Here is a 27,124-nt window from a genome sequence, read left to right on the forward strand (position 1 = left end):
GAAAAATCATAAAATTGAGGACACAATTTTCTGATTATCATTATACAGTGCAGCATTCTTTAATCCTGTTAAGCTCCTTTGTTGTTGGTTTTTTTCCCTTGGCTTAAGTCACACCATAAAATTTCATACCCAATCCTGGCCATTTTCCATAACAAGGTCATTTATTTACTTCCATTAATTTACAAATACTTTTTACGTGAACACAGAGACTTCTACACTTAGAAATAAGTTATGATTGTTCCAAATTATTCTTGTATCCCTGTTCTGTAATTACACTATGATATTTTTGGCAATAAGTACTGTTGGGGATTGAATCATGTCTTCCATCAAAGATATATTTAAATTTTAATCCGTATTTTAGTGAGTGTGAACCCATTTGTAAATAAGGTTTTTGAAGATATTATTATTATGGTGTGGCCAAATTAAATCAGGGTGGATGATAATCTGTATGACAGTAGGCCTTATAAAGAGAAACAAAGTCAGATGCAGAAGTCAGGGAAAAACATAGAAAGAAGTCTGAAATCAGATGAAGCTAGGAACGAGAAAGAGATTGCCATGTAATGCAGAACTGCTATTACAGAAACACTACCAGCTCTGGAAGAAAGTATGGCCTTTCTGGCATCTTCATTTTGGACTTCTAGCCTCCAAACAGTAAACCAATAAATTCCTGTTGTTTTAACCAACGTATTGCATGATATATACCAGAGCAGCCCTGGTAGGCTAAGATTAAAAAAAAATCTGTTTCCTTTTGACTACTGATACTTTGAAGAATTAATGAACTCACTACTTAGAAAAAAAGGAAAGAAGCAAGTAGATTTGGGAGAAGTCCATTCTATGACTTCAGCGAACTGGTTGCGTTCTGATTAAAGAATAATGCTTAGACCTTCATATTGTCAACACAAGGGAAATTAGCATGTCCATATTTAAATTTAGTGCATCATTTGGCTTACAGTGTAATACCATAAATATGCTAGTACATGCCTACATAACAATTTGCAGCATGAATCACATGTAATATTTTCTCTGAGTTGGTTACAAAGCATATTTGGAAACCAAAATTAACCAGATGACGTTTTATTATGCAGTTGGACTGATGTAGTGTAAAATTTAATTGCATAATATTTCATACACAGCTGTGACAAAACACCTATGAGTTGCCAAGATTCACCAGCTAAGCTAAAATGGAGATCAAAGTGGGTTATAAGTAAGACGATTGTCCAATGCTGACTCTTTTCTGGATAAATGAGGGGCTGTTTATATGACCTAAGGTTATATTCTTAAATTGCCCAATGTCCCTTTTACTAAATGCCTCTGGGGAAACAGATACGATCTAGAGAATCTTTTACAACAGAGCAAAATAAACAACACAGAAAAAAATAGTTCATTTGAATCTCCTTGCAAAGCATTACATGCATTTGGTGAGCTTGTCCTACTTTAATCCCCCTTGTGTTTACAAACCTTCAGGTTTTTGCTATCTGATTGCTAGCAAAGAGCAGACAGTAAAATTCACTCATCAGACTAAACAAAGCTGGGTTTCCTTTTGCTTCTACAATGTTTCTGTCTGAAAAATTTTATCTGAAACTCCCTCAATGTTATTTTATAAGAGAGAGATATTTAATTAAAATAAAGTGAATCAGTTACCAATAGCAACGATTCAAAAACATTTATTGAGTTTTACTATTTACCAAGAATTGTGAAAGGAGAGACAGAATATGGAAGAGTGATTTCTTTTTGAAGACTTACACTTTCAGTAGTTCTTATTTGAGGTTATGCAGTATTGTGGGAAACACTCTCACAGCTGTAGGAGACACCCATTGATGCTGTGATACTTCCTGCATTTCTGGACTTTTATTTGCTATCATTCAACAGCCCCTTCTAGCAGTAGGGCTTCTTATTAGCTCTCGGGGTCTTCTTTCAGATAAATTCCAGGCAGAGGTGGGGGAATTGAGGGATGACATGAGGAGTATAAAACAATGAGACTTACCAGGAGAAACCAATCTATTATCACCTGGCTTTTAAAAAGGAGTAACTTCTGTCAACCTAAGGGTATCTCAACTTGCAACTCAAATCGCAAAGTTGGCCAGGATGTGTGTTGAACATGGCAGTTGGCCTGACTCTTAGGACATTTCTGGAGGTGAAAAAGTACCCAATAGGTTTCCACTTCATTAAAAGCAGCTACATGCTGATGGCAAATCCATAACCAGACAATGAAGGAAAGCCAAATCAGGCACTTTCTCCTTAAAGGACTCCCTTAAATAAATTGTCCAAATGTGCACAGGGGCAATTCATTATCTGCCACCCCAAGGTCATTCCTGCAAACATAAAGTTGACTCAGCACTGCTCCAAACATGTGACCAGCCCTGTTCATGTTGTTCAGGGTTTTTTTTTTTTTTTTTTCTCATGGGCAGGTACCGGGACTCGAACCCAGATCTCTGGTATGGCAGGTGAGAACTCTGCCACTGCACCACCATTACCTGTCCTGTTCAGGACTTTATGTTTTGTCCATATATTATTCCTTCTTCGTATGATATTTCATTGTCTGGAGCATTCATATTTTCAGAAACAACTCAGTCATCATTTCTGTAAGGAATTCCTCACTGAGGGTTTCTCAATAGTTCCACTGTTATAGCTTCTTATAGCTTAGCTAAAGTTAACTTTATTATTAGTTTATCTTAGACGCTATTTATGCCAGGAGTACAGGTTTTTTGATATTACATTGGCAATGTCTATTTTGTCTGCCACCTCCACCAAGTTACAAACCTCTTAAGGAAGAGCACAGGCTCATCTGTGTGTCCGCATTGCCAAGCATCGTGGCTGGTGCAACCTAAATGCTGAACCGAAGGAAAAAAAAAAAAAAACAACTGAAATACTCTCTCTACAGAGCATTTGCATAGACTGGTAGAAATTAAACTTCAAAGGAGAGGTAGAGATTATTGTATTTAAGGGTTCTCAACCTTTATGACCACATGTGCAAATACCAACTATGGGAATGCTTATATTTTTGGGAAAAATGTAAAGATAAAAGCTAATACATGATCTGTAATGACCAAACTCATTAAAAAAACAAACTAATATTCTGTTTGGGGGCCTCTACCAGGTAAGCTTCACATTTGGCTAAAATTCAGAAATTCTAATTATAGATCCACTCATCAAGAAATCACTTCAGAATAGCCATCCACTGCCTGTTTAATTCGTCTAGTCCAGGTCCTGTGCAGGCACCTGGTATACCAGAAAATTCTGTAGCTGAAACTACCTGTTTCTCTCTTTAAAGAATGTGACCTAAAAGGCACAAAGACCCTTCCTTATGAATTATAGACACTTGAACTCAGATGTCAGATATAATAAGAGGCTAAAACATATGTGAACTTGCATAGTACAAAGCTGGAGAAAAAGTTATACTGTAGAAAGAAGAGATATTTAGATGGATAAAATGACCTTGGTCACTGATATCATTCCAGTTTAAATGCCCTGGATGTAGCTACTTCCCTGCCCTTGGAGTCTGTGAAATAAAAAAAAAAAATAAAAAAAAATCAATATCGTTGTGACAAAACCCCCTTTTTCTCAGTTTGCTTGAGGGGTTCTTGGTTTTTAGTATCTCAAAAACCTAATAAAGTAAAATGGAAGGTAGAAAATTACGTTTTAAAGAAGTAAACCATTTCTAAATTTTTGGCAGTTTTACCCTATTAATTTAGTATTATGCCATTTCTTTTGGCCCTTGACAACTGATCTCACTGCATTAGTGCACTGTTTCACCTTAGACAATTAACTATTGATTCCCTTCAACCCATTCATTTTTTAGGTGGACAAACTGAGATCCAATAAAGTTGACAAGTCTGGCCAGATAGCACTGAAATATGGTTTGGCTTGCAGTTCCTTTCCTTGTTTTTTGTTTTTTGTTTTTTTTTACTGTTGAACCTTTCAATGCCAAGCCTTCTCTCCCTTCTATGAAAATAAATTGAAAAGAAAGTATGAATGTTTATTTCACTTATTTGAAAGTAAATAAATATAATTTTTAATGATGGAAAATGTATTTGGGAGAAATGTGGTTTCATTCATTTTTAATGCTGCAGCATCAAATGCCTTGAGTTGTGAATAAACAGGGATGTAGTTATATATTCTATGTTTCACTCTATTTTAGTCCACTACTGGTGGGTACTTCATTGGTGGTAACTGAGCTCCTGAAAAGCAATTGATTAACAGTGGATCAGTTCTGGGTGCTGAGTTTCAGCTGGCTCCAGATTGAGGTTGGAAAGCAGATAAACTGAAATGCTCCATGTACAAAGTGCTCTTATACTTGTACAGTTACGGATTAATAAAGCACCACAAAACCATAGTTGTGGGGCCGGTATTTTTTAATTGGATTGGTGAAATTAGAGGTAGGAAAAAGTGAGTTCCAGATGCCCAACTGTCCCCCCAGCTCTCTCCCCTCCCCTGCAAAATAAAATTAAAAAAAAAAAGATAATCAAACAAAATTCCTCTGAAAAGATGTCAACTAGCATCACTTGGCTAGGGAAATGTTCATCTGATGAAGTGATGCCTGCAGGTGGCAGACGGAAGAAACACTTTCCAAAATAAATTGTACTCACGAGTAGGCCAGTTCCTTTCTGATCTAGAACAGTGTCTCTGGGTATCCTCCTTCTCCCAACAAATAATATTTTTAATCAGACACATCTGATGTCATATCCTGGCTTTCCTAGTTAAGGCAGTGTAAATTTGGACAAGTAAATCAACTACTCTGAGCTTTGCCTTCCTCATTTAAAGAAAGGGGATCAATATTTGTCTTATGAAGATATTATAACAATTAAATGTGGTCATAAATATAAAGCTTTTGGCCTAATGGCTGATGAGAGCAAGTGTTGAATAAATGATGGCAGTAGCTTGTAATGTAAATGAGGATATTATAACGGTAAGGAAAGACTTAGTTAAAATGGCTGATTTTACGCGTTACTGAATTCTTACATAAAGTTTTATGGACATATGTTTAGGATAATTCAGAGCCTTGCTATTCACTCTGTGGTCTATGAAGCAGCAGCACTCACAGCATTTTGGAGCTTTTAGAAAATGTAGAGTAGCCGAACTCACCCCAAGTCAAGCCAAAACTTTACCTTTCAACCAGAACACGATAAATTCTGTATATACATTAACATGGGAAAGAGCTGATATATGGTATATTATATCATAAAATTATAAACTATTTTGTTGTTGCCTACTATATACTAGTACCCTTTTATATGTGTTAACTTATTTATTCTTTAAAATATGCAAAGAAGTGTTACTACCCCCATTTTCAATATGAGGAAACTGATGCTCAGGAATCTGTACAACACAATTTGAAATTGTCTGAGCCAATTTTCAAAGCCATGCTTTCCTTTTCCAAAACCCTTACAATTTTCATTATCATCACATATTTGTTTCACTTGAGGTCTTGGCGGGAAGAAAAATTTCAAATGGGAATTTGAGATGGTTTTATTTAAGGTACCATTTATAGGTTTTGGATAAGTTGTAGGAAAACTATAAAAGATAGCTAATGACAGTGAGTTATTACTACAACTGACTCCAAATACAATAGAGCAGGGAAAACTGAACAGAACTCAGGGTGGAGAAGACTGTATCAAGAGGATCTGACAGTTTACTTGAACACTATAATTACATGGAATCTTGAATAAGGCATGAGATCCTGTTGGTTTGTATAGGTTAATGTGATGCCCTGATATTATCCAGAGTAATTTGGGCAGAGAATTAAAAGTATTTGGAAAGTCTGTTTGGGGGACTGGAGAGAAAGGAGGAAATATTAAATTTCCCCATCTGGGAAATTCCTGATATTCTTGCAAGCAGTGGGGACAGCCAATTCAGTAAGCTGAGCCCTCAATCTTGGGGCTCACCCGCATGAAGCACATCTCTACAAAAAGAAGCTAAGCTTACTTATATTTATGCCTAAGCGTCACAACGAAATCAATAGGTTGAGCCCTCATTTATAAGTTTGCCCCTATGAAACTTATTTCTGCAAAAGATAAACTAAGCTCACTAAGCTTACTTAGAATTATGCCTGAGAGTCATCCCCAGAGAACCTCTTTGTAGCTCAGACATGGCCTCTCTCTCTAAGCCAACTTGTCAGGTGAACTTACTGCCTTCCCTGCTATGTGGGGCATGACTCTCCGGGGTGTAAACTTCCACGGCAATGTGGGACCTGACTCCTAGGGTTGAGCCAGGAGCTGGCAATATGGGATTAAGAAAATCTTCTTGACCAAAAAGAAGAAGAGAGAAATGAGACAAAGTAAAATCTCAGTGGCTGACATCTCAGAGAGATTCAAGAGGTTATCCCGGAGGTTATTCTTACACATTATACAATATCACTTTTTAATTTATGATGTATTGGAGGGGCTAAAAGGAAGTATCTGAAACTGTTGAATTGTGTTCCAGTAGCCTTGATTCTTGAAGATAACTATATAGCGATATAGCTTTTACACTGTGACCATGTGAATGTGAAAACGCTGAGTCTGATGCTCCTTTTATCAGGGTGTGGACAGATGAGTTAAAGAAAAAAAGGATAAAATATAAATAAATAATATGGAGGATAAAGGGTAAAGAATTGGGTAGATTGAAATACTGGTGGTCAGTGGGAGGGAGGGGTTGGGTTTTGAGATGTGTGCGTTTTTTCTTTTAACTTATTTTTCTGGAGTGATGCAAATGTTCCAAAAATTGAACATGGTGATGGACATGCAACTATATGATGATATCATGAGCCATTGAATATATAATATGATTGGACTGTATGTTTGTGAAGATTTCTCAATAAAAATGTTTTAAAAAAGAGGATCTGAGAAACTTGGTCGAGGAATCTGCCTCACTGAGGCAACTTCCTAATGGCACAAACTGGGAAAATAAATATGCATGTTACTCCCATTGCTTCCTACGGTATCTTCTTCAGATGTTGGCTCCCTCTTGGTCAACTGGAACCCAGTTGGCAGAGAGTTCATTGATGTAGTCAATTCAGGTAGCTTTCCTGTCCCTACCAGCAGTGTAGAAATAGAAGCTGTATTGAACATACTCATAATCCATACATGTTGTTTAATATTTACTAATATGATGAAATTTGTGCGATATATAACAAAAACAAGTTAGAAAATCATAAGCAGTATGACTACAGAAACACAGACACATGCATATATATACACACAAGATTGGGAGAAAATAAATATAAATTTTAACACTTGTGCTATCTGTATCGGTGGGTGATTATGTCATTATCTTAATGTTTTTAAATGTGCCCATATCTACCTTGTTTTACTATATTTTATTATTTTTGTGTATCAAAGAAAATAGATAAATCTAACTGAAAAATCAAAATAGTACCAGGCACCTATAACGTAAAATGAGGTTACTCTATCCCAATCCTCCATCCATAAACTGGACATTTTCAACCCATGCGTTTCTTATAATATTTTCTTCCATATATCTATTAAGATATAATAAACTACTCTTTCTTGATATATGAAATCTATACATACTCTCTTGATCTGTTATGGCAGCTGGGTACTTAGCTCTTATATCTCTTACTCTTTTATCTCCACCATTATTCTACCAATACTTTAATATCACAATAATTATTTAAAATTCATATTAGATGTGTTAATGTAAGTAGTCATAATGGCAAAATATTCCCTAGCCATTCTCAAACATTTTTTCCTAGACTTAATACTTTGACTTATTTTCTTTTTTAGGAATGGTTATCTTAGTAACTTCTTTTCCCCCCAAAACTTTCCGAAGTTACACAGTAACAGGTAAGATTAACTTGTTCAAGATTGATCTCCTGCACCTAACTATGTAATAGATTTTCACCTCTCGCTAAACTCCAGAACCTAGTCATGGCCAATAACTTATGACAATGCCAAGGGTGACATCACTACTCCATTGCACCACGGAAGATGCTTTTCAAATTATATATTGAGATGATATGATATCTCACCATATCTTAGAATTGCAAATTCCAACTCTGGATCCTAGATGCCTCATCATTCTACAGAGTATTGAACTTGTCTGGCTTATCTAGCCAAGATAAGGTTAGAGACTAGGTACTGCTCCATTATATCTAACCCCCAATTATGCCAAATGAAGGGCTGGTGATCCCACATACACACATGCTAAAATCCCCACAGCCTGAAGGTCAGGTCTTTTTCCCAAAATCTGATGTACAATCATCCAAAGTCTGTCTGTGCTGACCTTGAAAGCAGTGAACAACAGGAGATCCACATATCTTCCAGTCATTTACTCCAGGAGATTCTCACAATAAATGCAGCCCCACGAAGATTATGTTGTGTCTCCTGATCATTTGCCCTTGTTTTGTTGATACTGAGAAATATTTTGCCCCATTGTTCTGACTCATAACATCATTCATTAGAATTACAACTTAAAGATTTTATCCCTCGCATATGGATGCTCTGCAATTCATATTGGCTAATCTCTCCATGATCTACTTGAGGTTGCAGTATATCCTGGAAAGTCTATTTGTCATCCCTTTGATGTGGTGTTCTGTTTTCTGTATCCCATGTATTCATTTAATCTGTCAATAGTTTCACCAAAGTACATTTTCCAATATATCCCATGAAATGATGCATGTAATTGTTTTTGCCTCTTCTGTGTTTTGCCCTCTCACTTGCTTGTTAAGTGGGTTGGATTTAAAAATCTAGGATGCAAGTATTTTTTCCTGAGATTTTAAATGCATTGCTGCAATATATTTTATTTTTCAATATTAATATTGAGAAATACAATACAATATGCATTTACATTATTTTGCAGGTGATCTGCTATTATTCTGTGTTGAAGCCATTAACGATCACCTCTTTCTCTAATGTTCTAAAGCTCTGCATTTATGTCTTGGTGTTTGTGTGTGTTCTTCTTAGGTTCTTAGGCGGTTTCAGTTTGCTAAAGCTGCCAGAATATAATGTACTGGAAATGGGTTGGCTTTTAAAATGAGGATTACTTAGTTTATAAATTTATGGTTTCAAGGCCATGAAAATGTCCAAATTAAGGCATCAAGAGGAAGATAGCTTCTTTGAGGAAAGGCGGCTGGTATTGGGGCTCCTCTGCCACACGGAGAGTCACATGGTTGACATCTGCCAGTCCTTCACTCCCAAGTTCCATGGTTTTCATCTTCTGGTTCCAGTGGCCCCCTCTCTGAGCATCTGTGGTCCTCTCTTAGCATCTCCGGAATGTTTCTCTTTCTGAATGTTCTCTCTTGGGGCTTCTTTCTGACCTCTCTGGGCTTTCTCTGGCCTTTATCCTCTCATAAAGGTCTCCAGTAAAGATTAAGAACAAACTTGAATGGGCGAGGTCACATTTCCATTGAAACAACCTAATGAAAAGGTCTCACCCAACACAGCTCTGCTGCCAGAAAGATGAATTAAAGAATATAACTTTTTCTGGGGTACATAACAGCATCAAACCAGCACATATGGACCCATGCACATTTTTTTTTCCCATTTTCTCTTTCTAAAACTTATCTAATTACATGTTTAGTCTCCTGATTAATTTTTTTCTTGTATCTTTTCTACTTTCCATATCTTTCTACTTTTGACATGTTCTATGAATTCAACATTCTCTTTCAACTTTCTAATGATTAAGATATATCTCTATTATTTGTGTATGGAATATTCTTCATTTTAAAAAGTTTTTATTTGTTCTTTTCATTTTATCAACTTCCTTTCACTTACAATTGTTTCTCTCTTCTTGGAGGATTTCCTGAAATATCTAATGGTTCTTAACAATCCATTCAATAAAGTACTAAATTTTGTGCATGAGGGAAATACTTATGATCAGATCCTTAGTTTACCATCTGTAGATAGTAGTTCAGCCTTTACTTGGAATATTTATGTGGTGATATTTGTTGAGGTCACTCAGTTCCCTTAGAGAAGAATCTTCCAATTCCTTTTTGATTGTACACAAACCATGTATGGTGGTTGGAAGCTGTATGTACCCTAGAAAAACATACTCTTAAATCTAATCCATTCCTGTGGGTATAAACCCATTGTAAGTAGGTTTATACCTTACTTCGTTTAAGATATAACCCATCTCATTCAGGATTGGTCTTAATTCAAATACTGGAGTCCTTATAAGAGAAAGAAACTCAAAGAAAGAGAAAGCCATAGAAATAAGAAGCTGAAATCAACAAAACATGGAAGACGTTTTGGGAGAGACCAGCAGATGCTTTGTGACTTGACATGTGACAGAGGAGCCAAGAATCACCGGCAGCTGACCTTTGAGAAAACAAAAAACAAAAAAAAAAAAACATTGCCTTGATTTGGACATTTTCCTGGTCTGGAAACTGAGAGTAAGTATCCATTGCTTAAACCAAGTCATTTCATGGCATTTGTTTTGAGTAGCCTACAAAACTGGAACACCAGTTAATTTTGTGAATAGAATGGATACTGGAGAAAGGGTCTTCTAGTTTTACATACAGACCATGAGTTTTTCCCTTTTTCTTTAGTCCTCAACATCAGTTCCACTCTGCATTATGACTAGTATGGTTGAGTCAGCAGCTCCTTATTGAATATCTGTGAATGGCAAGCCTACTAATTCCTGGTGAGGAGTTAGAGTCAATGGGATAGGACAAAGTAATCTGGGGTTGTGGGATGAATGAAGAAATTAAAAGATTGTATCTGCTCTGTAGAAGAAATAAATATAAAGAACTCCCCTGTGTTTACATATCCCTCAATTCACTTCCAAATTGAGTCCTTCCAGAATTCTGTTGAGCAAATTAGGCAATTTGTTAATAGTCTCTGCCCCCTCAGCAGCCCCTTATGCTTTAACTTCCTCAATTTTATGTCAATTTTATTTCCTTAATGTGTAGTCTATCTAGCAAATTTACTGAAATAATGGTCTACTCTTTTTTTTCTTTGTCAGTAAATAAAGTAAATAATGTTTTTAATACACATCCCACCTTTTTTTTTTTTTACCATCAGTATAGTAAGGATTTAGGAGAGAGGTAAAATTAAATCAAATGTGCTCAATACTCTGGACTATGTTTATAATTAAAATCACAAAATGTGTAAGTGAGGAAAGGAATAATAAATTGATCTCAATGTCAAATGATTGATTTTGACACAAAAACATTTAAAATGCAGCAAGAATGGTGTCATTTTTCTATTATAAAAACACAGAAAGCATAAGCATTTAATGCTAGATGTGGCAATGCAAAGATAGTTCAGTGGTAAAATTCTCGCCTGTCATGTGGAAGACCCAGGTATGATTCCCAACCCATGCACTCCCCCCCTAAAAAAACAACAAATGATGTGCAATAATGGGATAATTACATGTGAAAAAAATGAAATGTGACCTCCACCACCCAGCATACAAAAAAAAAAAAAAAGGATGTGAAAATAGGAATGGCTAACATGGAAAAACTGTATGACTTCTCCAAGTTAGAAAACAACTGTGAAAATGTGATCAACTTTCTACTTTTAAATCAGCATGCTGTAAATTGAATAGAGGGTGAAAAACCTATATTCTGATAAGGGGAATGTGGATGCAATCTTTTGGAAAACTAATGAAAAATCATATACATCATACTCATTTCACTGATTCTGACTCTAGAAATCTAACGTATAGGGTGGTAAGGAGAGACAAATATTAGAAAGACAAAAACAAAAATTGGATAAAACGTAACAACAAGATATTTTACCATATAGAGACATTATGTGCATATGAAGAAAATATGAGTAGCCATTAAAATAATGATTTTACAGATAAGAAAACTACTATGTAATAACACTAACTTTTTAAAGCTGAACACCAAATTATATTCTGCATGTGGTTAGAACAAAACCATGTCACAGTTGGCACTGAAAGAGTCTGGAAGAAATATGTTGAAATGTACTCAACAGCTGGCTTTGAACTGTTAAAAAATACATGTAATTCTTATTTTTCTATTCTTTTTTGTTTTTCAAGTATAGTCTGAACAATTCTATTGCTTCTACATTGAAATAAGAAATCAACTTTTAGAAATAGGGATAGAAAGTAAACAACTCAATGGTGATTTTAAGAAAAGGAAATTCCCCTCACCTACCTCTTTGGAGCTGCTGCTTTCAGAATGACTTAAACACAATCTCAGAACACCGGCTCCTACCTGAGCAAGGGCCCCTGCCTCCAGGATTAACTCACCCTACTCTCTATCCCCTTAGCAGTTGAGAACATGGGCCTTCCAGTTAGTCTGCCTTATCTCAAAGCCTGGATTGTACACGTACGCCAAGATTTCTCAACCATGAACATTTTGGACCAGATGATGTTTTTTGTGTTGGGGGAAGGGAGGCTGCTTGGTGCACTGTAGGAAATTTAGCAGCATCTCTGGTCTTCACTCACTAGATGTCAGTAGCTTCTCTTTCCCAGTCATGACAATCTATAATGTCTTTAGATATGGTCAAATGTCCCTTGGGGGGCACACATTGACCCCTATGAGAACAATTGCTTTGTAAGATGTGCAATTTTGGGCAAGTTATTAGCTCATTAATCTCCTTTTATAAAATCAACTTATTAATTTGTTATTTTTAGAGTTGTGTTTGTAAATGCAACTGATGTGGCTTGACATATTATCAAGAGTGCATTGTAAATGCTTGAGAATCCTTAACAATGATGAGGAAACTAAAAATAATTATTATTTTGCTTATTATTAGGATTATTATAATTATTTTTCATTAACCTATCTATTTTCCATAGCAGCTATGTGCTGTGCAATTAAATATGGGGACACTGTGTTAGGGATGCTTCTTAACCTAACAAAAAATGAGAGAAAAAAAAATGAAACTACTTGAATATCTTTTGGGTTCTTTAGCAGTCATGATAAGGAATTCTTTTGCAAGTATCAAATGCTGTTGCTTCCTGATTTCAGTTACAAATGATGAAAAGTGGAGATTGTGTCCTCATTTCCTTTTTTATTGTGAAAAATAGCATGCATACAAAAAAGCAATAAATTTCAAAGCACATTGAAACAATTAGTTATAGAACAAATTTCAAAGTTTGATATGGATTACAGTTCCACAATTTTAGGTTTTCCTTTCTCCCTGCTCCAAAACACTACAGACTAAAAGAAATATTAATATGATGATTCAGCAGTCACACTTATTTGGAAAATCCTGTCTTCTCTATTATAACTCTACCTTCTCCTTTGACTTTTCTCCCAATATTTAGGAGTAGTTGGGCTATGTGCATTCTAACTCTTTATGTTGGAAAGGACTGTCAATAATATGGGATAGAGGATGGAACTATTTGGTGTTCTGGAGACAATGACCCCTCTGGGTTTCAGGACTTATCTGACCTAGGAACACATTTGGAGGTTGTAGGTTTCTGGAAAGTAATCATAGTGCATGCAATTTTTTTTAGAATCTCAGCTAAAGCCCTTGGTGTTCTTTAGGGATGGCAGGAATAGTTTTGGTTGGGGGTTGGCAAACCATGACAATTAATAATATATAGCTGAAGCTTATGTAAAAGTAGCCCCCAACTTTATTTGAATTCTCTTAGCCTCTGATACCTTATTTTATTACATTTCTTTCCCCCCTTTTTGTCAGGAAGGGATTGTAGATCCCATGGTACCAGGGTCATGCTCATCCTGGGATTCATATCCCACATTGTCAGGGAGATTTTGTCATGTCCCTCTCAGGGGGTGAGGGTAATGATTTTACTCGCAGAGTTGGGTTTAGAGAGAGTCCACATCTGAGCAACAAAAGAGGTCTCTGGAGGTAACTCCTCTTAGTCATAACTATAGATAGGCTTAACTTCTTTGCTACATAAATAAGCTTCACAAGAGCAAGCCTCAAGATCAAGGGCTTGACCTATTGACTTAGGAGTCCCTAATGTTCAAACAGTATCATGGTTTCCCCTGTGTTAAGGTTTAATAGTTTCATATTTTTTCTCCTATCCCTCAAGGGACTTTGCCAATACTTTGAAATTACTTGCTCAAGATACTCTGGGATGTATATGGGCTTTACATTAAGCTATACAGAATTAAAAGCCCTCGTTCCATTCTGGGGTTCCTGTGTTTGGATTGTTTAAATGATCTGTCCAGATAGGTTGAGTTAGATTATGTGCTACAGACAATTTAGGTTTTGGACAAAATAAATCTCACTTTCATTGTTCTCATAGAGTAGGTGAAGTTCTAAAATACAGAAAATGTCCTTCTTACCCAAATATTATGATGTACCTTGGTCCCCACTTGAATGGCTTTATTCTTATCTCTAATTGAAGTTTGATCTCTTTTTAAATTTCTTCAACAGTTGTTGTATGTGGCAATGCCGACCTTCAGATCTGCAGAACTCTTACCCTGAGTCTTAGATGTCACACAGATACCCAAAGTTCCATAGAAATGCCAGGTTATACATATATAGCACAGCCTCTCAAAATCTAGAAATAACAATTACTGCTCTGGACTAATGTGACTACTATAAGAGCTTACAATCTAGGCTCCATTTTTCTTATAAATATTTTCTAAAAGAGACTATGCAATATTTGCTCTTTCATTTCTAGTTTGTAATGCATCACATAATGCCACCCAGGTTCATTCACAACATTGCATGCCTCATGGCTTCTTTCCTTTCTCTAGCAGCCCAATATTACATTATATGTATACCCCACAGTTCACCATTCTACTTCTCAGTGTATCCTTCAGCCACGTCCATCCACTGGACATCAGGTACAATGTTCAAAGTCAACAGTCCATGTTTCATATTATCCTCACCTAATGGTATAATCATCAACAATCTCAATTTTGAACAATTTTCATCACTCCCAAGAGTAAAATAACTGATAAACACACCCTCAACTAATAGAAGAACTTCCCCTTAACTCTTGTCTTCCCTTACCCCATTATTTATCCTTGGTATTGCTGTGTTATTGTTGACAACTTTCTGTTAAACATAGCCCATAACATGCAATAGTAATTCCCCCCCATACCTTGATGTTATAAACTCATTGTATAAGAGTTATAACTTTGAAGTAGTTCATACAAGAACTTATTTGTATTTGTAGTGTTAATCGGGGGATACATGGCTCTATACAACTCCTTTCAATCATTTTCACCTTCATTATGGCAATACTACTTATAGACCCACTAATGAGCTACTATTACTCCTATCCATTCCCTTACATTTAAATGCAACACATAACAAACCATTCATTCACCCATCTCTAGCTTCTGTGTATCTCTAGATCCCCTATATTCTGTATTGTCAGGCTCTGAGTTTACCATTACCAACATCATAAAAACAAAATCACACAGTATCTATTGCTTTGTATCTGATTTATTTCACTTAGCATTAGGTCCTCAAGTTTCATTCATCTTATCATATGCTTTAGGACGTCATTTTGTCTCACTGCAGTATAATATTTCATCGTATATATATATAGAGAGAGAGAGAGAGAGATAGATAGATAGATAGATAGATAGATAGATAGATAGATAGATAGATAGATAGATGATAGATAGATAGATAGATAGATAGATAGATAGATAGATGCTACATTTTGTTTATTCACTCTTCTGTTGATGGGCAAATGCATTATTTCCATCTTATAGCAATTGTAAATAATGTTGCTATGAACATCGGTGTGAACAGACACAATGTCTGTTTGTGTCATTGCTTTCAGCTCTTCTGGATATATACCAAGTAGTGGTATTGCATAGTCATAGGGAAACTCGATATTTAATTTTCTAAGAAATTGCCAAACTATCTTCCATAGTGGCTGTACCATTATACATTCCCACCAACAGTGTATAATTGTCCGAATTTCTTCACATCCTCTCCACATTTGTGGTTTCCTGTTTGTTTAATGTTAAAGCCATTGTTAAAGATGTGATGCGGTATTTCATTGTAGTCTTGATCTGCATTTCCCTTACAGCTAATGAAAATGAGCATTTCTTCATGTGCTTTTTTTAGCCATCTGTATTTTCAGAAAAATGTCTATTCATATCTTTAACCCATTTTATAATTGGGTTGTTTGTTCTTTTGTTTTTGAGTTGTATATTTTCTTTGAGTACACAGGATATCAAAACTTTATCTGATACATGATTGCCAAATATTTCTCCTATTGAATTGGCTGCCTCTTCACCCTCTTGAGAAAGTCTTTTGAGATGCAAAAGCAATTGATTTTGAAGAGTTCCCATTTATCTATTTTGTTCTTTTGTTGCTTGTACTTTGGGTGTAAAGTTTAGGGAGCTACTCCCTGTTCCTAGATCTTAAAGATGTTCCCCTATATTTTCTTGTAGGAGTTTTATGGCACTGGTTCTGTTATTTAGGTCTTTGATCCACTTTGAGTTAATTTTTTATATGGTGTAAGGTAAAGGTCCTCTTTTATTCTTTTCATTATCTATATCCAGTTCTCCCATGCCTATTTATAGAAAAGAGTACTTTGTCCAAGTTCAGTGGATTTGGGGATCTCGTCAAAGATCAATTGACATAGATTTTATGGTCTGTCTCTGCACTTTCAATTTGATTTCATTGGTCAATATTTCTATCTTTGTGATGATCCCAAGCTGTTTTGATCTCTGTGGTTTTATAATAAACTTTTAAATCAGTAAGTGTTAGTCCTCCTACATCATTGTTGTTTTTTAGGATATTTTTAGATATCCAACATCTCTTTCCCTTCCAAATTAATTTACAAATAGCTTTTCCAAGTCCGCAAAGTAAGTTGTTAGAGTTTTGATTAACATTGCATTGAATTATTGATAAATTTGGGTAGAATTCACATCTTAAGTAGATTTAACCTTCCTATTCATGAGGGAATGTCTTTCCATCTATTTTGATCTTCTTTTATTTCTTTTAGCAATGTTATGTGGTTTTGTGTATACAAGTCTTTTACATCCCTATTTAAGTTTATTCCTAGATACTTTACTCTTTTAGTTGCTGTTTTGAATGGAATTTTTTCCTTAACTCCCCAGGTCATTACCTGTGTACAGAATCATTGTTAATTTTGCATATTAATCTTATATCCCACCACTTTGCTGAATTTACTTATTAGCTCTAGAATCTTTGTCATAGATTTCTCAGGATTTTCCAAATATAGTATAAGATCATTGACAAATAATGAGTTTTACTTCTTCTTTTCCAATTTGGATGCCTTTTATTTCTTTTTCCTGCTTGATTGCTCTAGCTAGAACTTCTAGTATAATGGTGAATAATAGTAGTGGCAGAGGGCATCCTTGTCTTATTCCTGATCTTAACAGCCAGGCTTTCAGTCTCTCCCCATTGAGAACAATGCTGGCTATGAGTTTTTCATATATGTCTTTTATCAAATTGAAGAAGTTACCTTTGATTCCTACCTTTTGAAGTGTTCTTATCAGAAAAAGATGTTGAATTTTGTTGAATGCTTTTTCAGCATCAACCAGGATGATCATGTGATTTTTCCCTTTTGATTTGTTAATGTGCTGTATTACATTGATTGGTTTTCTTGTGTTGAATCGCCCTTGCATTCCTGGTATAAACCCCACTTGATCATGATATATGATTTTCTTAATGTGTCACTGGATTTGATTTGTTAGTATTTTGTTGAGAATTGTTTCATGTATATCCATTAGGGAGATTGGCCTGTAGTTTTTCTTTCTTATAGCATCTTTACCCAGTTTTGGTATTAGAGTGAGTGTAGCTTCATAAAATGAGTTATATAGTACTTATTCCTCAATTTTTTTGGAAGAGTTTGAATAGGAGTGGTGTTTGTTCTCTTTAGAATGTTTGATAAAATTCCCCTGTGGAGTCATCTGACCCTGGGCTTTTCTTTGTAGGAAGATGTTTGATGACTGGTTGAATCTCTTTATTTGTGATTGGTTTGTTGAGATCTTCTATTTCTTCTGAATTTAGTTTATATTAGAGATTTGTTCACTTCATCTAAATTGTCTAGTTTGTTTGTGTAGTTGTATAGTACAGTTATTTGTAGTATCTTCTTATGATTTTTTTTTTAAATTTCTTTAGGGTCTGTGGTAATGACCCTTCTCTTATTTCTGATTTTGTTTATTTGCACCTTCTTTCTTTTTTCTTTGTCAGCCTAGCTATGGGTTAAAATAAAATCGATTTTATTGATTTTCTCAAAGAACCAACTTTTGGTTTTATAGATTCTTTCTATGTTCTTTTGTCCTCCAACTCATTTAATTCTGTTTCAATCTTTGTTACCTCTCTTCTCTTACTTGCTTTGGGGTTAGTTTGCTGTCCTTTCTCTAGTTCCTCTAGATGGGCAGTTAAGTATTTGATTTTTGCTTTTTCTTCTTTTTTTATTATAGGCATTTAGGGCAATTAACTTCTCTCTCAGCACTCCCTTTGCCATATCCCATAAGTGCTGATATGTTGTATTTTCATTTTCTTCCATTTCTAGATTGTTACCAATTCTACCAACAATTTCCTCTTTGATCCATTGGTTGTTTAAGAGTGTTATTCAATCTTTATGTATTTGTGAAAGTTCTGGCTCTTTGGTGGTTCTTGATTTCCAGCTTCATTCTGTTGTGATCAGAGAAAATGATTTCAATAATTTCAATTTTTTAAAGTTATAAAATCCCGTTTTGTGCCTCAGCATATGATCTATCCTGGAGAATATTCCATGAGCACTAGAGAAGAATGTATATCCTGGGTTTTAGGGTGTAATGATCTATATATGTTCTGTTAGGTCTAGTTCATTTATCACATTGTTTAATTTTTCTATTTCCTTGGTGATCCTCTGTCTGTTTTTTCTGTCCATAGAGGAGAGTGGTGTATTGAAGTCTCCCACTATTATTGTTGAAACATCTGTCACTCCTTTCAGTTTTGCCAATGTTTGCCTCATGTACTTTGGAGCTCCTTGATTGTGAGAATTCTTCTTGGTGAACTGTTCCTCTTAATATATTAAGAGTAATATATTATCTTAATATACAATATATAGTATTATATATTAAGATATAGTGTCCTTCTTTGTCTCATATGCCTTCTTTACATTTAAAGTCTTTTCAGTCTGATATTGGTATAGGTACTCCTGCTTTCTCTTGGTTACAGCTTTCCTGGTATATCTTTTTCTATCCTTTCACTTTCAATCTATCCTTATAGTTGGGTCTAAGATGGGTCTTTTAAAAGCAGCATATAGATGGATTGTATTTCTCAATCCATTCTGCTGATCCCTATCTTTCACTTGGTAAGTTTAGTCCATTAACATTCAAATTTATTACTATAAAGATACTTCTCGAATCTACCTTCTTATCCTCTGGATGTTATTTGTCATATCTATATATTATTTTTCATTTTTCATTTTTTATTCTCTGAGTTGCCCTTACTAGTACTCTTCAATTCTGTGTCCTCTTCTAGGCTTCCCTCTCATGTCTATTTTTTAGCCAACAAAACTCCTTTTAGTATTTCTTATAAGGTCAGTCTCTTGTTGACAAATTCTATCAGCATTTGTTCATCTGTGAAAATTTATTCCTTCCTTCATTTTTGAGGGAGAATTTGGTTGAGTACAGAATTCTTGGCTGGAAGTCTTTCTCTTTCAGAATCTTAAATGTATCATACCACTGCCTTCTCATTTCCATGTTGCTGTTGAGTCATCTGAACTGTCTTATCTGTTTTCTCTTGTATGTAAATCAGTTTTCCCTTGCTGTTTTCAGGATTTTTTGCTTCTCTTCAACATTCATCATACTGATTAGTATGTGTCTTGGAGTAGGCCTATTTGGATTTAGTATATTTAGGGTTGTTTGGCTTCTTTGATTTGCATATTTATGTCTTTTATAAGGGCTGGAAAATGTTCCTTCATTATTCTTCGGCTCATCTTCCTAGCCCTTTTACTGTTCTGTTCCCCTTCAGGGGCATCCATGATTCTCTTACTTGTGTGCTTTGTGTTTTCCGTCAGTTCCCTGAGATCCAATTCAAAATTTTCCGGGTTTTTTGCTGCTATTTTTTCTTTTGCACATTCAAAATGTCCTATCCTATAGTTTACTTGTTCTCTGGTCTGCCTCTTCAAATCTGCAGTTGTCTGTTTCTAGTACATTTTTTATTTGGTCTACACTATCTTTCATCTCTGTGATATCTGCTATTTTTCTATTTATTCTTTCAAATTATTCTTTATGCTGTTCTAGTGTCTTCTTGTTCTCTTTTACGTCATTAACCAATCTGTTGAATTTATTTAGTAGAGTTGTATGAACATCTTTCATTAGTTATTCCAAAGTCTGTGTCTCCTCTGGTGTTTTAATTTGGTCGTTAGGCTGGGCTATATCTGTCTGCATCTTCATATGATTTGTGATTCTCTGTTGCCTTTAGGGTATGCAATTATCTTGATAGGGTAACTTTGGAAGTTGCTATCCCTTGATAGTCTAAGGTTTGGCATTTGCTTGATGGGTATAGGGCAAGATGTGGGGTAAGAGGTGAGGTGCAGTGGCATGGTGGTAGGTTTTAGCGCAGAGCTAAGTGCAGGGTGGGGGGCACTACGCTGGTGTCTGTGAGCATGGGCTGCAGGCCGTGGGGTTCTGCAGTGGTGGCATGGGGGCTGTGGAGGTGAGGTAGAGTCCAAGCAGGCCTCGAAGTGTAGAGACAACGTGTGGTGGGACATAGATTAGGGAGACTGTGTGGGCATGTGGGGCACAAGAGATATAGTGCACGGGGGGCAGGGTACAAAGAATGGGATGGCATGGTGTGGGTTCGTGGGGCAGGTACATGGGCAGGATGCAGGTGCCCCTGTGGAGTGTGGGGGTCAAAGGATCAGGATGCAGGGTTCATGGTGTGGAGGTCAGGATGGAGGGGTGCAGGATACAGGTGTGTGTGCCCACAGGTCTGGTGGGGGAGTGCATGGCACATGCCAGTAGGGCAGGGTGCATGTGCACAGATCACAGGGGTGCAAGACACAGGTGTGCAGGACAAAGGCATGTGGTGTGCAGGTGCAAGGTACAAGGGATGTGGGGCAAGGTCGTGTGCATGCGCTGGGCAGGAGGTGGGGTACAGTGGTCAAGGGGGTGGGGCTTGGGGGTAGAGGTCCTGGGTGGTGGGAAGCAGGTCACATAGTGGGGGGAGGGGCTGAGGGGTATAAGGACGTGATGGCTTACTTCATATTCTCCTCCTCCCTGTCCATGCACTGTTGAGGGCTCTAGTCCTACCTGTGGAAAGGGACATGTTAGGCTTTTTGCACTAACTGGATGATCTCCAGTTTTCTCCATCTCAATTCCTCAGCTTTTTCATCAAGGATCTCCCAGTGTGTTGTAGAAGACCCTCTCAGGTCACTTTCACACTGGAATTACTGCCCCAGTATTTTTCTGTTAGTTCTCTAGCTGTTCCTTGGAGCAAGAGCAAACTCGACCTATTTTATTCTGCCATCTTTCCAGAACTCCCTTCATTAGAATTTTAATAAGAGTCACAAAAACTCAACTACTTGCATTGAAGATGTTTGGAGAAAATATATTTGTAGGTCATGGATAAAGGGCTTGGAGAAAAAAATGCTTTATGGGATATTGGCATTGAAATTAGGCAAACTGAATTCTAGTCATGGCACTGCTTTTTTGCTCTGGAATTTACCACAAGTCAATTTACTTTATGAACATCAATTTTCTCAACCATAAATGATTTAAGGTGAATGGACTAAATGATCCATCAGTTTCCTTGAAGCACTATTTTTAGTTATAAAAATGGCAAGCAAGTAAGAAATAGGAGCCAGAGATATATTTTTTGACTCTCTCTCCAACATATACTTCATATAGAATAGCTTGTCCATATGTTTGGTGTTTTTTGAAAGAGATAAAACGTGCCTTGTGCAGGAAAGAGCTATTACAATTCTGGTACTGGCCTTAAAAGGCGTATTTACTCACACACACACACACACAAAGGATTTTGAAATTATCCTTACATACTGATCACTGAGCAACTGAATAAAGTCTTCTCAGGGGCAAAAGTACTGATATTGCTGTTTCCCAGAAAATGCATTTGATCTTTCTGAAGGCCCTGGCACAATACTAGGCTATCTGCATAAACTGTTAAGCTTACATAATGAATTCCTAGGGATTAAACTCATGAATATTGCCATGCTTAGTCTAGGATAGTAAGTAAATAAATATTAGCTTTTTGGTAAAACACACCCTTCCCTTTTCCTCCTGTTCCCTTAGTCCCAAATTATTTCACCAAGGACACACAGAGGAGTATGTTGACATGTCTTGAAAGCGAAACCGACCAAAACTCTCTTATAAAGGACTATATCGACTAAAACTAATATGGCAACTGGTCTCTATAGAAACACATACCTTTGAGACATCATGGTTGACATAGGAAGCTAAGGTTGAAAGATTGTGACTTCCCAAGTGCCACACAGCTGATAAGAAGCAGACCTGTGATCCAAGGGTAGGTCATTCTAAAATTATCAGGTGATCTCCTTTTCTCTTCCTTAGTAAACTACATAAAAAGGATTGATAGCTGATGATGGCTATGGTGATGATGATAAATAATAGAGACAGAGGATAAATAGAGAAATAGATGATAGATTGATAGACAGATAAGAGGTGGGGGAGGAGGGGGTGAAAGATTTAATGCAGTCACCTAAAATGCTTTGTTTACATAATGTGATTTACAAATATTTGTAGCTGACATTCTTTTGGTTTTAACTTTTCTTCAATGGTAAAAATGCTTTGGAAGAAGCCCAGGTATCTAACATTGAAATATTGCATTTTTGTATGCCTTAAAACATACTGTGTTTCTGTTCTGATTAAAAACTAAACTTTTGTGAATTGTGCCATGTACCTGCTGATGACATTTTTAGGGAAAAATAAAAGCAAAACTCAGGACCAACCTGACAGACTTGTGTGCATCAGGAGTGTGTATTCCTACTAAAGCTCTAAGTTGATACGGTCCACTCAGACTATGATATTCATTTGGATGGGAACTGGATTTGCCAAAGATTGGGGAATAAAGTCAAAATATGAAGTTCTCATTCTCAGTGACAAAATATCATCACTTCAAGAAGCTTGGAAAGGCTTCTGTTTGTGTAATTAGGCCATATTGCCTTATACCATAATTATTTTTTTCCAACATGGAATTTTGTGCTTAACCACATTTCTTTCTACCTGTTCCTTCACCAACATGCCCAGCCCTACCTCCAAAAAAAAGTAGGCATACGAACATGCATGAAGGAAGAAAGGCAAACAGGCAAAGGAACACACCAAATACAGATAGTCTGAACACAGCTGGTCATTTTCTGACTTTGGAGTGTGACTGAGTTTTGTCTTATCTGTTTCTTTTAACTCTTAGACTTCCATTTTGTCTCCCTCTCCTTTTAGTGTCCTTCCTCATATATGACCAGCTTTTCAAATAAAAACTAAGCACTTGGACATATAGTTTACTTTGAGATCGATGACTCGTTTGAGACTTAGCCACCTGAACTTGTTCACCTTTCTTAGGTATATTCCTCCAAGTCCTACTGAAACATTTTCCCTACCTGGTGTCAGAGTGAGCCCAGATAACCACAGCTGCAGAGTATAGCCTATTGGACAAAATAGTCAGGGGGACATTTTTCCTATGTAATTTTTATCCACTTTCACTTCCTTCTTGCCTTTTTCTAATAAATAAAGCAACATTTTTATAACTTGGGATAGAAGTTAGGGCATTGTTTAAAAGATGAAATTGGCACCTCTATTATAAGAAAGTTATCTGGAAGCAGTCCTTCTTGTAAATTTCTGTTTAATGCTAGTCATATCGGTTCTTGTAGGAGTGTGTTGTTTAGCTAGAGAATAAAATGGACAGCTCACTTCAGTGGGGGGTTTCACATCCAAAATGTACTATCCTCCCTCATGATAAATCAGCTTCATTCTGAAGTAAAAGTATGAAGGATAACATAATTGGAATCATGGCCACTTTGCTCCCAGTTGATTAGTTTTATCTGTCATGGAGTGAGTTTTCTGGCAGGAATAAGGAAGTTTTTATGTGAATGCATGAATTTATCCATGTAACCACAACACTGTGGAATATATTACAGATTTTTATGCTTCTCTCATAATACTCATTATATAGTCAGAGGTTTTTTTTTTCCTAGTTATGCATTCTGACATCCATTAGTCTGTAGGTGGCATTCTATAGATAGCATGCTGTGTAAATAGCTTGTGTCAGACACTGCAATTTGGGGAAGTTATGTGATAGCACAGAGGATGAGGGAGGGACACCAAGAGGCAGAAAGGCATTGAACAATTGCTCAATAGAAAATAAAGGTTAAAAATGACAATTTTCATGGTAATGGTCTATATGATTCTATCTTTCCCCATCGCATTCAAGTTGCATGGCATGGTGCCTGTAAAAATAAGAGATGTTCACTAAACATTATTTAAATAAATTGATGAATGATAAGTTAATTTGAGTGCTGGCACCTCATATTTTGTCCCTATTTTCAAATCCATTGAATGTTATATTTTCTCTCTCTCCTTCATTCTTTTTCTCGTTCTCTCTCATTGGAGGGTTTAGTCTAACTAATCTTAGGCTTCAAGTAGGTCCATTGATAAATATTGAGTGACTGAATAATAGTTCATGATCTACAGACTATATCCCTGATATTCTTCTGTTCTCACCCAGCACATCCTCTCTGGTCAATTACAGTCACGGCAACAGTTTTAGCTATTATATCTATGCAGATGACTGCCAAAATCTTCAAGCCAAGCTCTCTCCTGATCTACAAATCTGTCCTAGCCCCGCTGACTTGTCAACCAGCAAAGCCCACTGGTTCCACAGACTGAATATTATCAAAACCCATCTTTTTGATGCTCTCCATTACTCATGCCAGGCTGTGTTTCAACCCCTTGTCATTTGTTATCTTGACTGTAACGATCATATCTTGCTTCTGTCCTTTGCTGTCTTTAATCTATCTGATATGGACTGATCACTCCAACACAATTAGTTAATTCACTGTATTGCTGGCTTCTGTCAGTGACTTTCAATAATACATACAATACAGTTTGAACCTTTATCAAAGACTACGTATCTTTTCATGCTCTAACCCTACCTCTCTTGTCAACCACCTCTTTTGTTTGATAATCTGACCCTTCCCAATGATTTTATGTTTATGTGAAGTATAGTGGCACTTTTCTGTACAGTAGAATATGAAAATCTATCCACCAGTGATGCCTTTGTAGGCTTTTCTACATGCAAAATGCTATTTATCTACTAAATCTCAACTCAAATATGACTTTCTCTGCAAAGACTCTACTGACTCCCTAAGAAAGATTGTGCGAGTATATCCCCAATCCTCTGGCATACATTGGTGAATTTGAGTGGAGGTGAATAAATATAGGGAGTTCCTAAAATGAATGCACTGGGAGAGGCTGGTGAGGGGGTTCTGTTCCCCTCCCCCAAAATTTGGCATATAAGTTTGGCACACTTGAAAACATACCTGAATCAAAGCCAACATTAAAACCAAAACATAAATCCAAATCTTACTTTCAAACAATGGGAATGAGATGATCACAGCTGTGCACAGTGCCAGAATAATCAGCCAAGGGAAAAAATACAGGAAAGCCAATTGAATAAATTAGTGGGAATAGGCAAGCAGCAGGTGGTGTGGATAAATTCTTAACTTAAAAGGTCAAACTCTGTTGTAAATATCATGACACTCTTTTACCTGCGATATTTGGTGAGGATTATTCACATAAAGAATCAGGTAACATAGGAAGGAAATAATTCCAGGACATAAACTCCATAATGTATTTTATATTCCCAATTCATATATTCTTCTAACTAGAATCTGAGCTCTGTCTAAGCAAAAATAATACTTTAGTTAATGCGTTAACTCGATTACTTAGACCAAGATCTGAGCCAGAATAAATGTCATTGAATTTGGTTGAATTAATAGATGAATTATCATTACTAGGCAGAAACAAATAAAATCTGTTTAAATAACTACACAGTGGTATAATAGGAGAGAACTGTCCAGGAATTTCTGGCAAATATTTAATTGCCCTAGATAAGTTAAGATGACATCAGCTTCTCTATCCCCCGAAAGCATATCCTGCTTCTGGTTAGCAGGCATCACATCATCAGCATCCCAAAAGGCACTCAGTAAACCTTTAATGACCTTGGAGATATGTTCCCCGTGAAGTGATATTCTGAGAATGATTTCATGCTGACTTCCATTCAATTCTAACAGGGGCTTTCACAATTCCCTGAAACAGTAGGAACTCTAAAACAGCAGTCAAAAAAGACAGCATCTACAGGGAGATTCCCTCTCCTTGCTGATGATGGAAGAGGTTTTACAATGAAGCTTATTGATCCTCATAAGTGAATGTTGCAATTGTGAATTCTCACTCCATGATATTGAAGCAAAACCCTTTCTAAAAGAAGTCATTCCTAACCCACTAAGCTGATTCTATTGAGCAAATTGATGCATCCTCCCCATCCTTTAGCAATGTATTCCTGGAAAGACTTTCAAGATGTGAGCCCATTTTGAGTGAATCACATAGTTACCTATCTCTTAGGGCAGCAGATGCATTAGGAAGCAATCTTTAAGAAGGGAAACGCTATCGTCTTATTTGCCAAGATGAACTGTTTCCTAAGATTTTTGCTTTGAAAGCTCTTATAGAGGCTTCTACTTCATAAGGTTAGCTGTTATTAAAAGTTGAAAAGTCTGTTATAGATCATTAAATCCTCTAGATGCAATCGACAGTGTTATCTGGAATCATGGAATTTTTCGTGTTTCAAGAAGCCTCAGAAATTTCCTGATGGTGTTGGGGTACTTGAAGCCCTGCCCAGACATTCCTCTGTTACACTGCTGTTTGGGCCCTCCCACCAACAGGAGCCACGGTTACTGAGTCTCCCATGGCTGATGTGAGATCTTAGGCAAAAAAGTCCTCGTTGATGCTTGCCGCTTCTTTGGGCACAGTGATCAGTGTCAGGTAGGAGGGCAACTGAGGCTGTTCCCAAGACAGCCCTTATATTGGTGTGAATCCACCTCTGAGGCCTCTTTGCTTGCCTATAGCAAGATGACCCTAGATAATGTTACTTTTGTTACACATTTTAACTCAAGGGATGGAGTGCAATGTTTGCTGACTTCTGGCTTAAACCATGGAAAATCGTTCACAGAAATTGTGCATATGTGTGTGTAAGTGTGTGTGTACCTGCAGCAATATACACATGTACTTTAAAATGATGACAGAACCTTTTTGAATATAGCCTGGATGGAAATA

The sequence above is a fragment of the Tamandua tetradactyla genome, chromosome 16 (genome assembly GCF_023851605.1).
Source record: "Tamandua tetradactyla isolate mTamTet1 chromosome 16, mTamTet1.pri, whole genome shotgun sequence".
Taxonomy (NCBI): Eukaryota; Metazoa; Chordata; class Mammalia; order Pilosa; family Myrmecophagidae; genus Tamandua; species Tamandua tetradactyla.